This window comes from Cygnus olor, chromosome 2 (genome assembly GCF_009769625.2).
Source record: "Cygnus olor isolate bCygOlo1 chromosome 2, bCygOlo1.pri.v2, whole genome shotgun sequence".
Lineage (NCBI taxonomy): Eukaryota > Metazoa > Chordata > Aves > Anseriformes > Anatidae > Cygnus > Cygnus olor.
Genome location: NC_049170.1, coordinates 120,948,523 through 120,964,695, shown reverse-complemented (window position 1 = coordinate 120,964,695; position 16,173 = coordinate 120,948,523). Strand labels below are relative to the sequence as shown.

Sequence of the window (16,173 nt, the reverse complement as noted above, 5' to 3'; positions counted from 1 at the left end):
GCTGAATATTTTGAAAACTGCATTCATTTCACAAATGTCAGTCTCCAACTAAAATTACTGCACTGGGCAACAGCTCGTCTTTTTTCCTTTTTATTTAAATACCTGCAGCCTGCAAAGTACATTAAGACATTTTTACTATATAGGTCAAGTCCTGACCTGTACATCTACATACATTAGCATAAAGGTAAGAGTACTACAGACATCAAAAATGAAGCATTAGTGACTAGTTTAAATACTCATCCTGCAGATTGCTAGAAGAAAAAAATAAATAAGACAACAGAAAAGTAATGACTGAAACAGAAAGACAGTGCTTAATTTGAATTTTCTCCCAAGAAGATTTTTCCTTGTGACTAGTTAGTAGTATTTTACAAGCAAAGTAAGTAATAAACCAGGCATCTTCATTTTGCATCACTTTGCATTTCATATGTATTTAGGCTGAGGACTAACTACATAATTCACGATAATTCAGATCAGTTTTGCAACATGCTTTTAATTATCTGAAAAAAGCTGTACACGGGTTTCCATACGGAACACATCCCTTTTTCATGAAGAACACACACTTTTTCTTCCCAAGTTAGAAAAGAATTGGTTAAAACAAAAATTATCATGTAATTGAGAACAATTAAACATGTACATTCTGTAATTTCTCAACAGAGGAAAGAAGTTCTCCTTCACTTCAAGCTGCCAAAGGCTGTGAAGCTGTGATCAAAGACATGATAATATCAAAAAGAAAAAGACGACAGACGCTGGACAGCAACCCAATGGCACACTCCCTACTTTCTCAGGAGCCTTCAGACATACAAAGCCCAGCAGCCAGAATGAACCCAGCCATTCTCCAACACTGTAATTGCCTTCCCCCGTGTCCTCACCATCCCATCCCTGGAGAACACTCACTGGAAGTCCCAGTGAAGTTGGTAGGGTGGCGACCATAGAGCCTCTTATGTTCTCGTTTATACTTTATTAATTGTCATGCCAAAGTAGCTGATCATGGATAGTAATTGTAAGAGCTGTTTGACTTGATAAACGAGATAAGCAGCGCTAAAGTGAGGTATATCTCACTGTCAGAGACCTCAATCTTTGCAAGTATGAAAAACTGAGTTCTGACATGGACTATAAAAAAAATCCCAGCCTAGCAAGAACCGCGCAACTCAACACAACTGTGTAAAAGAATTTCAAATAAAGCAAAAAGACATTGCATACATGTGACTGCTCTATCAAAGAACAAGAGAATATTTTCTACACTCCAATGTATCAGTTATTATAATAATGCTTAAAATTGATTTTAGAAGTTGTGTGTTCTATATATTGCCTAACAAGAGAAAGGTATTAAGCAAACAGTGCTAAACCCACTGTTTTAACTCCAGAAACATCACATAAAAAAAGACTATTAACAACAAAGTGCAGAACTATTTTATTACTTCTTCCAGTTCAGGATATTATAGTACCAAGTTATACTTCAATGAAGGATGGCTTCACTGAGATGGTAGCGCTGTTCAGGCTGTTTCAATGCTGAAAACAGCAGGCTTTATCTTCAAATATTAGGCAGCTTTCACAATTCTCACCAAGCCGAACGAAGCATTCTGTGAAAGCAAGTCACACTGATTAAGGAACAGGTTTTGTTTCTCATTAGAAATTCCACTTTAAATTAGTGGAAGTTTGAGGCATGGGAAAGAAGTAGCAGAAAGACAGGAACCTCACAGCAGCTCGCTTTGCATCTGGACAGCGTCTGTATCACAACAGCCGTAACACCAGCGCTCCTCCAGATAAGAACGGCAAGCTTATTCTGCAATTACTGTGTTTGCTAAATACCTCTGAAATTAATATAATGGTGTATATATAAACCTCAGTCATGTGAAGGGCAATAGTAAATGCCAGACAACTGATACAAAACAGAGTTCATGTCAACAAGCAAACCGTCTCCTTGCCTTCCTGTCCCACTTGGACAGTGGCTCCTTCGCACTCGGACCGCAGCAATGGGTGCTGCGATTCCACTGCAGGATTACCAACTGCAAATGCCCCTGGGCACTTTGGATATCAGTCTTGGACCCTTCAGTCTCCAACACCTACATGAAGGAAAAGGTTGAGGAAAATGTTCCTGCCCCGCAACAAAATGGAAACACGGGGCACCAGGAGAGGGAGTGTGGATCTGTGGGGTGGACAGGTCTTCCACTCATCGGCTCCACCGACTCCCTCTGACCAAAACACATAATACTATCATGATATTCAGCTGTAAAGTAAGCCTACTGCAGTTAGCAGCATTTGGTTAGCGTGGACCACAACAACACACGATGCAGGGAAGTGCACGCAGGAGGTGGAGCACACGGATCTGATTTCAAGAAGGGGCTTTGTGCCTTATAAAGCATCTTCTCAGTAACAGCGATGCAGAAATAATATGGAAAACAAATTAGTCTATTCCACCAATCTGAACAGCATCATTTGATACCTTCACAGCAGTTCTCAGATAATGAAAGCTTAGAGGGAGAAATTTTATCTCTTATTAAACTCAGTGTCACTGAGGGACAGGGCCTCTCCTCATGCATTTTGCCTCTTGAATTTTGGGCCACGTAATGAAAACATTAGTGCTGCTTAGCCAGCAAAGCCCGAGTTGATTCAGCTTCCATGCCCCCAAAGCCTCTAATTCTCTGTGCTAGTCTTCATGAAGAGCACCTAAAAATGAGTGAAATATAAGATGAATGTCCATATAGCCACCTCCACGAACACCACAGGCAGTACGGATGCTACTTCAGAAGGCACTGTGGCCTCATGGTTCCCCCGTTGAGCACCAGAAAGATAAGCAGGTGTACCTATGGGGTCAGTACATTAAAGCAAGCCTGGTAAGCAATGTGTGTCCTCACCTTTCTGCTATGGACAAGCCTATTGCAATGATACAGCTGTTTCAGGAGTGGGCAGGATCAAAGTTACAGGAGGACACGGTTTGTGAATACGGTTAATCCTAGTGCACGCTGTAAGCATCCACGTAATTTGGGGACAGAGCACAGACAGAGACATCGCGAGGTGCAGACTGAGGAAATTTCAAGCAAAGCCCAAGAACTGCCTGAGATGTCAGGAAACGCTAGGTAAGGTACACCCTGTTCTCCATATAATACTTACAAAGGTGTCCTCTAGGTCAGCCCTATACCATGGTTTTAGCACAATGTCTGACTTCCTACTCTACAGTACATAAGCCATTACCTCCAGGCCTTAAGTGAGACCGACCTCCTTATTTTTTCACATTCACATTTAGCATCTACTTGGACAATTTTCCTTCATCCTCAATCTCTCCAGTCCCCATAACAATACAGGTGATTGAGAACAGTAGGCCACTGACGCAATTTTGCATTTTTATTACATTTAGGGGAAAATATGCTGCAATAATCTTGTTCTCTCTGAGCATTCCTGCTCTTTAGTGTATGTTCTGAATAAAGCCTACTCAGGCAAGTTAGCAGGGCAATATTTCATATCGTTCTTGGTGCCCATGGTTCATTCTCTTACCTGCTAATGGTTCCCGTCAGTTGCCAGGTTCTTAGATCAGTAAAGGGTAATTTGCACACCTGGCTACTGTAACAGCTGTCTTGTGAAAATTAGGATGGATGGCTTCACAACCCCAGCCACAGCACCAGAACGGCCCAAAGATGTTGAACCGTGAGGTTTTTAGGAGGAAGTGGGTTCAAAAAAAAAAATCAGAAAGGCCAGAAGAGAGCATTTGATTTTCCATCTTGCAGAGTTTTGAAATGCCACTTTTAAAGTCCCTTCCCCACCAGTGAGGGGCCAAAGAAGCTCCAAGAAAGGTACACAGCAAATTTTCGCCCCGAGTGCTCCTAATTTTACACTTGCTGAGTGAAATCCATATGTCTATTTGTGTGCATTTCTACAATTGCACTTTTTCATTCACTAAGATGAGAAATCACTTTTATGCAATCTGCTACTATTCAGATAGCAAAACATTGTGATGTCTGGTAGCAGGCTTGCTGTTTTTGGCTTTAGGAGGTTTCTTTCCCCCCCTCTTCCTGTGAGAGGAAAACTTTTCCCAAAGGATTTAAGTGATTTCATAAAACAAATGTAAAAACAAAGACACTTTTGTTTAAGGACTGCAAGTTTTGTTTTGTTTTAAGGGGGATGGAGAGGGAAGGAAGAAAGAAGTGACACTGATCATCTTTCAATTAAACAGAAAAAAAGCAGATCTCATTCCTAAAATAGAAACTTTTTGATGGCACAAACTTGCTATAATAAGGAGCTCATCAGAAAAAAAAAAATCAAGTTAACATTTGTTTCTAAAAATACACATTTTGTTTATGACAATCACAAGTGAATACCTGAAACCATTATAGCAAAGATCAGAGGAAAACATTTTCTCGCCAAATCTGCGTGCTTACATTGTGCATTCCTATACGCTCTGCTTCATTAGAGTCAGTTTCTTCTTTCCCTCACAGTCTACCAAACAGGAAGAAAGGGAGAAAAAAAAAAAAGGCTGAAATGTGTGACTTTAAACACACAAAGATTTTGGACATTCAATTCAGCTACAACTTCGAAAGCTTAACCTAGTATGTATAATTTCATTTATGCAATTATGACCGAATACTATAATGGGAGTAATCCCCTGTACTTGCACAGCAAACATTGCAAGAAGGGGACAACAGTAAGAATAAAAAAAAGAACTAATGAAAGCATCAGAAAGCCTTCACCAAAGCTTGTGTTGTATTCTTGCAAGAAACCTTCATATCTGCAAATGCTCCCCAAGCATCTACACAAACATGCTGCAGAAATGTCTGGTGTTACAGAACTGGGACTCTAGTTTCTCACTAATAGACATTAGTTAATGGAATTAATTATATTTATCATTAAGTCCCTAAACATTGTATAAAGTTCTATTACATAGAAAACTCCCACAGCCACAAATGATCTTCAGTGCGAAAATGACATCCGTACAAATGGAGCGAAAGCAAGCCATAAATTCCCATTCACTCTGCCTACCATTTCAATTCACTCAGGATTGTCACTCACTGCAATTATCATTCGGCATCTAGAAGTAACTCACTGGGAAAACTCAACAGCAATATACTTCGGCAATATTGCAAGCTCAGAAAGGCAAAACAACTCAGATAATAAGAATCTTGCAATTAAATACAACACACAAGTGAAATCTATCACGTTTTAACTACTCATACATATACAACTCATTTATCTAAACAAAGTCTCATAGAAGTATGTGCCTGCATGGGAAGTGACAAGATGTTCTTAATTAAGAGAGAAACAGGTCAAAAAACACTGGGGGTGGGCAGGAGAAGTAACAGTCTGCCAAACAAATCACAGAAATATTACTATATATATACACACACATATTTAAAATGCATGTTATCATCTCAGAGTGCTCACCCAACCATTCCCTAAATTATTTTCCCACATCCTAGTTTAAGCTGCACATACATACATCCATCCCAGCATGCACAAACACATGAGAAATAGTTTCATTTCTAGTGGCCCACTGACCTCCCAAAGGGTAACGCGCCCTGATTAAGTTGTCAAACAGAAAAAGACAACAACATACAAAGGTCATCACAAATCCAAAGGTCTGGGTTCTTTGGGTTCTTCGGGTAGTTATAGAGTGCAGAGGTACTGGACAGAGACAACGACACTGCTACCAATCATCCTTTCAACAGGAAAGGACACTCTTTCAGCTCTTGTTTGCGTGCACACAAACACACAAACACACACACACCATGTGGAAAACGGGAAGCAAGAGGCCAGTGAGTACTGGGAGGCTGCAGAACAACTTTTCTTTCCCCTTTCTTCTTCCCACAATTCTTCTCTTTTCCTTTGCTTTGTTTCTGAACTATGCAAAGTGCCACGTAATCTGCAGATGCTCACACCTAAAAGGATCTCTCACAGTTTGCTGTAAGGTTCTGCTTTGTTCCTTCCCCTGCAGTACTGTCTTCATTCAGATACCTTCTCCTGAATGGTGCAACCCCAACCAGCTAATGGATATCCCAGTTACATCACAGCGATGAATAAAACATGAGCTTTCCAATTTAATTCAAAGAGGAGTTAATGTGCATACTGAGTTCAAGTGTGAGACAAGCATTTCTCCACCATTTCCCTATTCACCCAGTTTGTTCATTCAGTCTTTCCATAATTCTCATTTTGTCAATCACATTCTCTCCCGTATTTTTTTACTCATGCATGTTCCAGATTAATTTACCTCCATCTCTTTAAGCCACTTCCTCCTTGCTCCAGTCCATTTCGCTGCTTCCCAGTCTGACCATGCTTGCCATGACCACTCTCAGTTCCTTCACCTATTAACAACATCAATAAGGATATTTCTTTCCACTTGCTTGAGCTGCAGACAATACTGGATGCGGCCATTATCTTCCCTGTCCAATAAAGTCATCAAACATTTCCTCCCATTTCTTAATGCAGACTTTTCCAAGACCTCAAATTGTTACAGGAAGTTATTGGAGTGATTTTGTTTTTTCAGGAGCCCAACAAAGCATCAGGAGATGCGTGCTCTGCTCTCTGAACTGCTAGAGACTGTTCAAATTTAGGTTGACTTTACAAATCTGAAATAATAACTTATCCACCTCATACATTAGCATCTGGAACACGAAGACTGTCGATAAAAGGCACTACACAAATGCAAAGCGTAGCCTTAGTCTCATCTTTTTTAATGATACACCCAACACTCATATAAAAGAGCAACAGGAGCAGATGAAAAAAAAAAATCACAATAAACGAATAGCCTAATAATACATGCTAAAAGCTACTGAGACAATAAATTCAATTTTCCCTGGGATTGTTAAATTATTCTTTTGATGGCTCAACACAATCTTTTCACATTTATTTCCTATGGGAGATGCCATCACATTGAACTCATTACACAACTCCTCTTGAGGAAAGGAAAAAAAAAAAAAAAAGAAAAACACGTGCATTTAAAGCAAACATTAAAAACGTGAACTATGAAATTTTAGGTAGACTAGGCTGGGAAGGAGCTTGCAGATGGATATTTCTAAAGGAAGTTAGACACCTGCCTTATAAATTCAAAACAGACATAAAGCAGTATCAAGACACTGATCTTGCTTTGATGTACAAACATTCTCAAAGCATCTTACTTTTTTTTTTAAAATGATTGTTCTAAAGGCACATCCACACAAATGACATTCGTCTTCCTTTTTGAAGAGTCCTCTTGAAGCTTCCAGAAGTTTGACTGTGCATACAAAGCCCAGCCACGGGAGAGCTTATAAACGGACAGACCCTAATGCTCCGGTAGAGATCAAAGCCAACATGGTGGGGCCTTCAAATCACACACTCATTAAGCTCATTAAGCTTTCTATGAGGTACAGAGCTTTTCAGTTTGTACCAGACATGCCCTCAGCTGAGTTTAGACTACAGAAAGCATGCACGAGGTATCTGAGCTGGCATGTCTCATACCTCAATGTGTTCCTGGTGGTTAGGTCACGCTGGTCTTTTCTCAGCACCAGGCCTGGGTCAGGTACTACCCGGTGAAGTGAAGCCGTAGATAAGCACACGTCCTCCTGGCTGGGAGCCACATCACCCACTGCACCAGGCTCTGCCCGAGCCCCCTCCCAGGCAACGTCTCCCTCCCGGTGCTCGCAGGAGCACAGAATGGCTTGGGTTGGAAAGGACCTTAAAGACCATCTAGTTCCAATCCCTTCCACTAGACAGGTTGCAGGGATACCTTCTGCTAAACCAGGTTGCTAAACCAGGTGTTTTACTTGGTAGCAATTCCATTCACCATCAAGTGAATGGACTATAGCTACTCCCCAAAAATAAGCATTTCTGCTCGCCTCGCCTCCGTCATGGAAGTGTCTTCTATTTCTGTTGATTACCGGTGAGGATTGAAGCACCAAAGTTATGGCAGCTTGAGTTACCTGAGCTGCATGGTTCTTCAGCAGTCACATGCAAACTTGAACACAAACTAGGACTTAACACAAGGACAGCTGGGCGGGCATCCCAAATTCAACAGCTGGGAAACTCATCTTGGTTTTCAGTGAACGTGTACTCCAACATTCATTCAACAAGTCATCCAGTCATCCTCCTGTACGACAAGCTTTTAATCCAAAACTACAGATGAACTTCAGTTTATGACCTTTCCAGTTCTCTAAGAATTTGCCCCAGGGAATTTATAAGCAGATGCTATCTTTCTTCTCTGCTCTTACTAAGCTACAAAAGCCTGCACAGCTTAAGTTCTAGCCTCCTGTCTAGCTCCAGACTATTCATGCCACATCATCCTTTTAGCCTGGACGCTCTTGTACATGTTCCACCAAGATTTTGTCTTTTCTGTACAGAAGTGACCAGAACTGTGTACAATATTTGACATGAAATCTCTCCAACGCCTTGCATAATAACTTGTCTATCTCCATTGAAGAGATCTCAGTGAGGATCACATTTTCTTTCACTTCGTGTCCAGCATCAGAGTCCATCCCTGTTTGACTACAGCATTTGGGCCTTTTCCTCCAGGCCTGTTTTAAGAGATGACTGCCAACTGACAGCAGATATGTTGTTAATAATCACTCAGCAGAAAATTTGTCTTTTAGAGCTATTTAACATCCTGTCATTCATATTGCTTCAGTCATCATAGACATCCAATTCCCCCTGTGCAACAATCCAGCCCTTCTCAGTGCTGACTGTGCTTCCTAACTTTGCCTCATCAGCAATCATCCCTAGCACAATTATCTCACCCAGTATGAAGGAAAAGGAGCAGCCCTCCAGCAATACCTACCCAAAGCAGTAACTCCTCTATCCATGCAGCCAGAGTCACAATTTTTCTCCTTTGGGCTGCTTACCATTCTTTAGCCAACCCCACATTTCCAATTCAGTCATTTTCAGCGTAGCACCATAATGCTCATGTTGAACTGAAGTCTTCTACTCCTTTTGTCTAGGACATCCAGTATTTATCCAGCAATAATACAACTTTAGTCTTCCATGACCTAATTGCAGCAAATCCATGATGCATTTCATCCAGTTTTCCACTTACCTTTGTATATTTAATGGCTTTTTTCCATTCCAAATTTCTTCTAAATCCTTGAATATCATTAAGAATAGAGCAAAGAGTGTGAATGGATTTCATTCTCTTCTCCTTTTAAAGCAAATACAAGTATAATTGTTTTGCTATATTGCTGTCACAACCACTACACCCAACTTGATAGACAACTTTTTTTTTTTTTTAACCTGGCTCTGCAGGAGCTGGAACAGAATGCCAGAGTCCTAAAGCAGAGACTCTTTGCTTCCTTAAATTGACAATACTAAATCTAGAAGCTAGTATAAAATCTATTTTTGTTACTTCTGTATGTCACCCTGTTTTTCTCCCATCTTCAAATCCTCTCCCCTATAGAAAATTGGTCGTAACTAACTAATTTTGGAGGTGTCCAAGCCACATATCCTTCAGCTACAGCCTGGTCCTCACAATATCACAACCAACTTCTCATTTCCTCCTCTTTTTCTCTTCTCCCCTGTTCATCTTAAATTTCTTTGTGCTCTTGCTTTTGGCAATTCATAGACTATCCCTGTAGTTTCTGCTCTCTGATGATCAGTCCTCTCCTTCACTTAATTTTATACAGGCTTTCTGCTAACTTGTGGTATCTTTTTCAAGGTACTTACTATTGCAGCAAGGTCTGCAGCCCCTCTCAACAGACTTTTCATCCTGCTCAAAATACAGCTTCTAAGCAGATGTACCTTTCATTTAAGACAGTCCAAGCACCTTTTTTTTTTTTAATATATATATAAAAAAGAAACCTGAAACTCCTGTAGGCCTTCAGTCCAGTGGACTTCACAAACCAGTTCCTCTAACTTCTCCAAACTTGCCCTTCTGAAATAAAACTTCCTTGAAATAAAAGCAGTTTGTAGCTGACATATATTTATCCTTCAGTTTAATTTAAAATGATTAACTTGTGGCTAGTCAACACATATGCCTTAGGTCTTGCAGTACAGAGCCGTAATCTAGCAATGGGAAGCAAGATCCAGTGTCAGCCACGGAGACATTCCAGAACCACAGCATCCAGCTCTGGGCAGGCTGCAAATACGAGCCTTAGTTTATTGTGCATTCCACTACAATTAATGGTCAAAATCCACCTGATGATACTTCGATCTACCAATATCCACTGCATGTCACCGCCTGGAAACCTACTTGCAAATCACACCATGCAGAAATCTTCCTTTTGTATGCTGCCACCATATCTCAAATAGGTCCTGTAGCTCTGAGCAACCAAAACACGCCTGCAAGGCCACGTTTTATAATTTGACTCATTAAACGAATGTCACCCCTTCAGATTTTGGAGCATAACATGAACTTTTAGTAGAAAACCTCATCAAGACCACACCTGTACTGAGCACTTCCAGCAACAATCTGCGGTCACTCGGCTCAGATGCACCACCAGCCCACCAGGAGCTGGGAAGGAGGGCGCTGATGACCACGTGCTACAGCAGGACATGGAAAGAAGTGCTCCAGTAAAGTGACAGTGAATGGTCTCTGGTGGAAAAACACCACTTCCCTCTTGGCTTTAACTTGTGATACAATTTTCTCAAAATCAACAGGGATGCCCTGGCACGAGGGCAGCTCAGACCTTCCCTGTAATGCGTCAAGCTTGCTGGCACGGACCATCAGTTCTATCAAGGCAGTAAATCATGCTAAAAAGCACATTCCTGGTATGTCTGGTACAGATGGGAAACTCAGTATCATAGCTTGAAACATCAACCATCAAGACTGATTACTGACCCATATAAAATGGGTCTGTGTGAGGGCACACAGCTCTGCCAGCTCTCCGAGCCCCAAATCAGGCTGTGGCAAGAACCACGTGCTGGCCCCAAAGGACCACTGGTGGTCTCTGCACCCACCACCACCCAAAGGTGCATCTCCCCAGGGAGCATTCACATTGCCACTGCTCTTACCACCATCCCGCCAGCTCAAGACAAGGCTTTACAGAAGGGATGTACTTGCCCACCCTTGGGACAGGAGCACAGCTTCAGCAAAGCAACTCTCTGCGTGAGTCCCCCACCAGCGAATAATGCAACGCTTTCTACTCCAGAAGTGCTTAGAAGTGTTTTATTTTGTTAATTCTAGGTCAGTTGCGTGCATGGGTGGCATGGATTACACTGACCCTTTTAGAGCTCTAAACATTTTTAAGTAAGTAGGACACTTGACACTAGACACAAGGCACGCTGTACACCCACTGCACACCACACACCAAGAACAACCAGTAGGCTTTAGCGGCAGGACCAAGAACAAGCTGCTTTATAAAGCACGGTCCTTATGGCACATAAACATGGATGCAAAATGAGCTGTAAGTGCCAATTCTGACCCAGTACCACATTAAATCAATACGGGCGTTTTGGAGAACAGCGAGGTTGAACCGAAGTGACCCCTGCAAAGCCACCCAACAAATCAGCGGCAGATTTAAAAAACAGAACAAGCATTTACAGCCGAGTGATAAAAGGCCCGTGGTAAAGATAAAAGTCGTGGTAAAGATAAAAGTCGTCTTCCTGCTTAAAAGCACAATAGCCATGTCATTTCAAGCACAAAGGATACGCTTCATCCTCAAACATCTGAACGCTGTAACTGCAGATTTTACGTACAAGCAAGGATCAGCATGCAAACTACAGTAACTCGGGTTTAAGTAAGTTAACGATAACATTACATGGGAAGTGTTGATTTGCCAACACCAGGTTTTTGGAAGTTTTAACCTTCCCTGCCCTAAAGGTGCCATACACGCAAGACCCCGGGACACAAACAGCTCCAGTGCCATTCCCTCGCTTTGAGAGGTGCAGCACTGCCCTGCCTGGGTCCGGGAGGGAGGAGGAACGGCCATTACACCAGTTACCTTTCTCAGCAGCCTCCTCTCTCCCCTATGAAGCCTCCTTGGGGTCAGGGCAGCCCGCGGGCGGTGGGGGGCAGCGCGGTGGCACGGCAGCAGCGGCCCGAGGGCGATGCAATGTGCTCGGCCCCTCGATGGGGCACAAGCACCCCCCTTCTCAGCACCTCGGGGTACCACCTCGGAGGGGTCCAGCCCGCGGTTCCCCCAGCCCGTTCCTCCCGGGCCATGCCACGAGCGAGGGATTTCGGCAGAGCCCGGCCCGCCGGGGGCCGGACCCAGCGCCCCGAGGGTGCGAGCACGGAGCCGGCTCCGCTTCCCCGCCGCCCCCCACCGGACCGGACCGGGTCGGGCCGGGCATGGCGAGCTCCCCGCCCGCTCCCCGTCGCCCGCGGGGGGTCCGCAGCGGGGAAGAAAGAGCGGGGGGGAGGCGCCCGGTTCAACCCCGGGCGCCGCCGATCCCGGGACAGCAGCACAGCACGGCACGGCACAGCCCTTACCGTCCTCGCGGAGCCTCCCGGCGAGGAGCGAGGCGAAGCCGCGGGGAAGCGCGGAGAGCCGGGGCCGAGGAAGCCGCCGCCGCCGCCAGCAGGATCAGGAGGAGGAGGAGGAGGAGGAGGAGGAGGATCGGCCGCGGAGGGGAGGAGACGGGGGGCGGGGGAGCCGGGCGGCTGGCACCCGCCCGCCCGCCGCTTCCTCCCGACGCGGGGCCGGGCCGGGCTGTGCCGGGCCGCCTGCGGGGGCCGGGGCCCGCCCAGCGCCGCCGGGCCCTCACGGCACCGAGCGGCCCCGCCGCCGCCTTTGTTCGGCCGAGGGAGGCAGGGGAGGAGGGCGGCATGCCGGGCGTAACGCCGCCCGAGCGACCTGGGGTCTGCCCTGACAGCCCCCGCTCACCTGGGCCGAGGGGTGCTCGGCACCTTGCCGGCCCTGAAGGCAGCCCGCACGCAGCCTGGTTGTGCCTGAGCAGCTGGCTGGAGGCTCCCCTCCTAAACTGCGGTTCCCACCCTCCTTTTGTGAAGGCAACATTCTTAGTATTGTGCACTTGGCAGCCACCAACAACTGTAAGATGATTTCAGATGGCACCTTTATCCCATTGTCTGGGTGCACAGGTTTTCTTTCAAACACTGCCACTCATTTGCTTATTGATGTACGATCCAGTTGCCTGCTGAGCATTGAGGTACCTTGTGAAAACACATCTCTTCACCATGCGCCATCAGTCATTCCTTAGCCCCAAGCTTTTTCCCCCTGATTTCAGCTCTTCAGTTCAGGTACTCAAGTCAACACACCCTGTCCCTTCACACCAGTTAAAGTGGTAGAAAGGGGAGGACTTTCCCTCCTTCACTTCCCACTTAAAAGAAACTTAAAACTCTTGCATGAGGCCTTCTCCAAAGGGCACTTAGAGGCTTCCATCATCTGGACAGAAGTGGTTCAACCTACAGGACCACCTACAAAGTGAACTTTTAAGAAACTGGTGACAAAATAAAACTAGACTATCCCAGGTTTTTAAGACCTCGAGGCTGCTTGGCAGCCTTCCTTAAAAGCCCTTTCCCCTGATGCTCATTAGGAGCCCTGTTGAGCCCCAGCAGCACAAGATGGCACCTGAGAGTCCCCAGTGCTTGCCCGGAGTGCAGTGGCCTTTGCTCCCTGTCGTGCAAGGGTCAGGATAGCACAAGGCTTTTGGTGCCAAGCCAGTTCACATTGTTCAGCACCAAATGAAGTCACTTTGACACTCCATGGACTCTTCAGACAACAGGCTATGATCAGCTCATATAGCTCTTGCCCCAAAATTATCTGTGAGGCGTCTGTTGCAAGGCATAGGTGTGCGGGGAAGGAAGGGAACGTGAGGCGCTTGGGATACTTTCCGTAACTGACAAGAACCTTCTGCTTCCTGCACATACTAACACTGCTGCGCTAGAGAATGGGAAATAAAAGTATGCGACCTGAACCTGACTTGGGGGTAGGATATATTTTCATTTTTATTAAATAATAATAATAATAGTAATAAAGAAGCAGGACTGATATCCTCCTGAACATTGAGGGGAAAAAAAAAAAAGCCTGAAAATACAAAACAATGTAATAAACGTGGAAAAGCCTGCCCAAGCAATCAGGCAGCCTTAAACAAAGCCAATGTGCTAGAGGCATAAGCTACATCATATATCCCTGATGCTGCCAAGACCTGCTTGCTGTGTTACTCGCTGGGGATGGAAGCCAACCACCGGCCCCGCAGGCTGTGCTGAAGGGAGTCCCTGCCATGCAACGGGACACGCATCTGTCACGTGCTCAGCATGCAGGCACCCCTCCTCGTGTGAGCAACTTTCACAGGAGGTGCATCTCGTCCTTCACTCTTCAGACTGGGTGGCTGCACTGGCGGAGGAATAGGTAAATGCAGCTCACCTCGTTCTGTGTGAAAAATCAGGTGACCTGTTCTGGTGAGAAGATTCTTGGTCAAAACAGAGGCCTACCACAATACATACACAGGCCAATACACAAACATTTGTTAAAGAGCACTTCTGTTGTGTGTGCCCTTCCTGATGAAACAAAAGGAGTTGGCGTTGTTTCTTACACTACTGAGCGGTAACTTTTTCACACCCATGCATCACATGATGGATAGCTTTATTAAATTATGCCACACTGTGCAGCTGCTGCCTCTGGGAAGAAGTATGGAATAATACAATTAATGTCTCACCCTTTAATTTTAATAAAGCTATTAAAATATTCATTCTCATCATCAAGATCGGTGACAGCCGAGCCTCCGTCTCTGTAGACAGATGACTAACCCACTAAAGCAGTCAGTGGCTGGAGATCCCCCAGCTGCAAGGCAAGCCATAGACCTGAGCCATAGACGTGAACACCCATGGACTTCACCGTGTTGCAAATCCTTTTAATGAAACCAGCACTCTGGCTCCAGGATGATGTTTGAGGGCACTTTAAATGATTATCCTTACACTCTGAGCTTTGTGTTTTGAGATGCTGTAGCCCCTGATTTACAAGTAGTGTCTGAGGCAAGAAACTAATTCCATGAACATGCACGTACCTGATTAAGCTCATCTGATTTAGTAAGACTGCTTAAAAGGAGAAAAATAAAGCATGTGCATAAGAAAAATTGTTTTCTGGAACTAAGCTGGGAACCTTTGAGATGAACATAAAACTACCTGGTTCCAGTCTTATTTCTTCTTTACACTTATCTCTGAACAGATAATTATAAAATGAATTAATCTTGTCAGTCCATTAAAATACTTCACAACCTTCAAAAGGTTTTCAGATACAGAATTTTAAAAATCCAGCTACTGATCATAACTGCCTTCCTAAACCCATACTCTTTTACAAGCCCAAGAATAAAGAATTTGTCACTCTGATCAGTAGGTTTACTCAGAAACAGCTGACCCTGCTTAAAATAAACTTGTGTTAATTAACACAGGTTCTCAAGGTCGTGCTGTAGTGCAGCACAGCTCACCAGTGCAGACGAGCTCTGTCCACCGTAAACGATGTGTTGCTTTTGTTCACGCTCCCTGAACCCACCATCAGCAGCAAGTCTGCGTGTCACTGCTGCTTCTGAACCCGAGGCCTGCTCGTGTTCAAAGGGAATTTCAGCTGTATCTTGGCATTGTATGTGCCGTTCACAAAGCAGCAAGCAGAGGGAGGAAGCAGTCACCTGCGGCTGTGTGTAAGGACAACCGAGGATAAAGAAGCTCAGTTCTCTCTTGTTAGCTCTCTGGGCCTGGCTGCGGGATGTTTGGGTTTGGGATCTGTTCTGCTTGTGTAAATGCATGCATAATGATCAAAATACATTTCAAAATGCAGACTGCTGCCTGGATTACTGTGGCACTCATGCTGAATTAGCCCCAGCAGCTCAAGTACTGCTTGACAAAGCTCTCCTCCCTGCCCCTCTGCCCCCTATGCCTGTAGGATGCATTGGCTCTGAGTCCCACCAGTCCACAGACCAGGAGGTGTGAACTGAAATCAGCAGCAGCCTGAAACAGCTGCACCAACAGCATGTATATTAGCATACTTGTTCTGGGTTAAATCCATGAGTAAGATGTGTATGCGGTCTCTGATCCTTGTCCTGGTCTGCCTGCTCAGCCTATCCATCTGCCGCAGCCACACCTGGAGAGCTGGGGGTGAGGCGGCTGGAGAAAATCACAGCTTGAACCATCACAGCTGAATCAGCCAGCCCATGCTTGAACATCCCTGAGCTGTACGTTCAGCAAATCCCACTGACTGGTACTTCAGAAAAAAGACTGAGCTCTCCATCCCTAACCCACAATACATCCAGCTGCTGGCGCTAACAAGGTGGTGCAAGACCCCATAGTCCTGTATTTGAGCATTGGGAAGTAGTTTTTGAACTAGTACTACT

General features: G+C 44.7%; 1 protein-coding gene across 7 annotated transcripts in view; it reads right to left on the bottom strand.

Moving 5' to 3' along the window:
- The window catches only part of FAM110B (family with sequence similarity 110 member B), a 109,692-nt gene extending 96,877 nt beyond the window's left edge, over positions 1-12,815 (bottom strand). For 2 of the 7 annotated variants that reach the window (XM_040545603.1, XM_040545592.1), the window contains exon 1: positions 12,320-12,427. The gene's annotated coding sequence lies outside the window, so the exon portion shown is untranslated. Of the gene's footprint in view, positions 1-12,319; positions 12,447-12,713 lie in introns of those variants that run through there. The other 5 variants (XM_040545593.1, XM_040545590.1, XM_040545594.1 and 2 more) reach the window with 5 other exon arrangements.
- Positions 12,816-16,173: the final 3,358 nt, after the last annotated feature.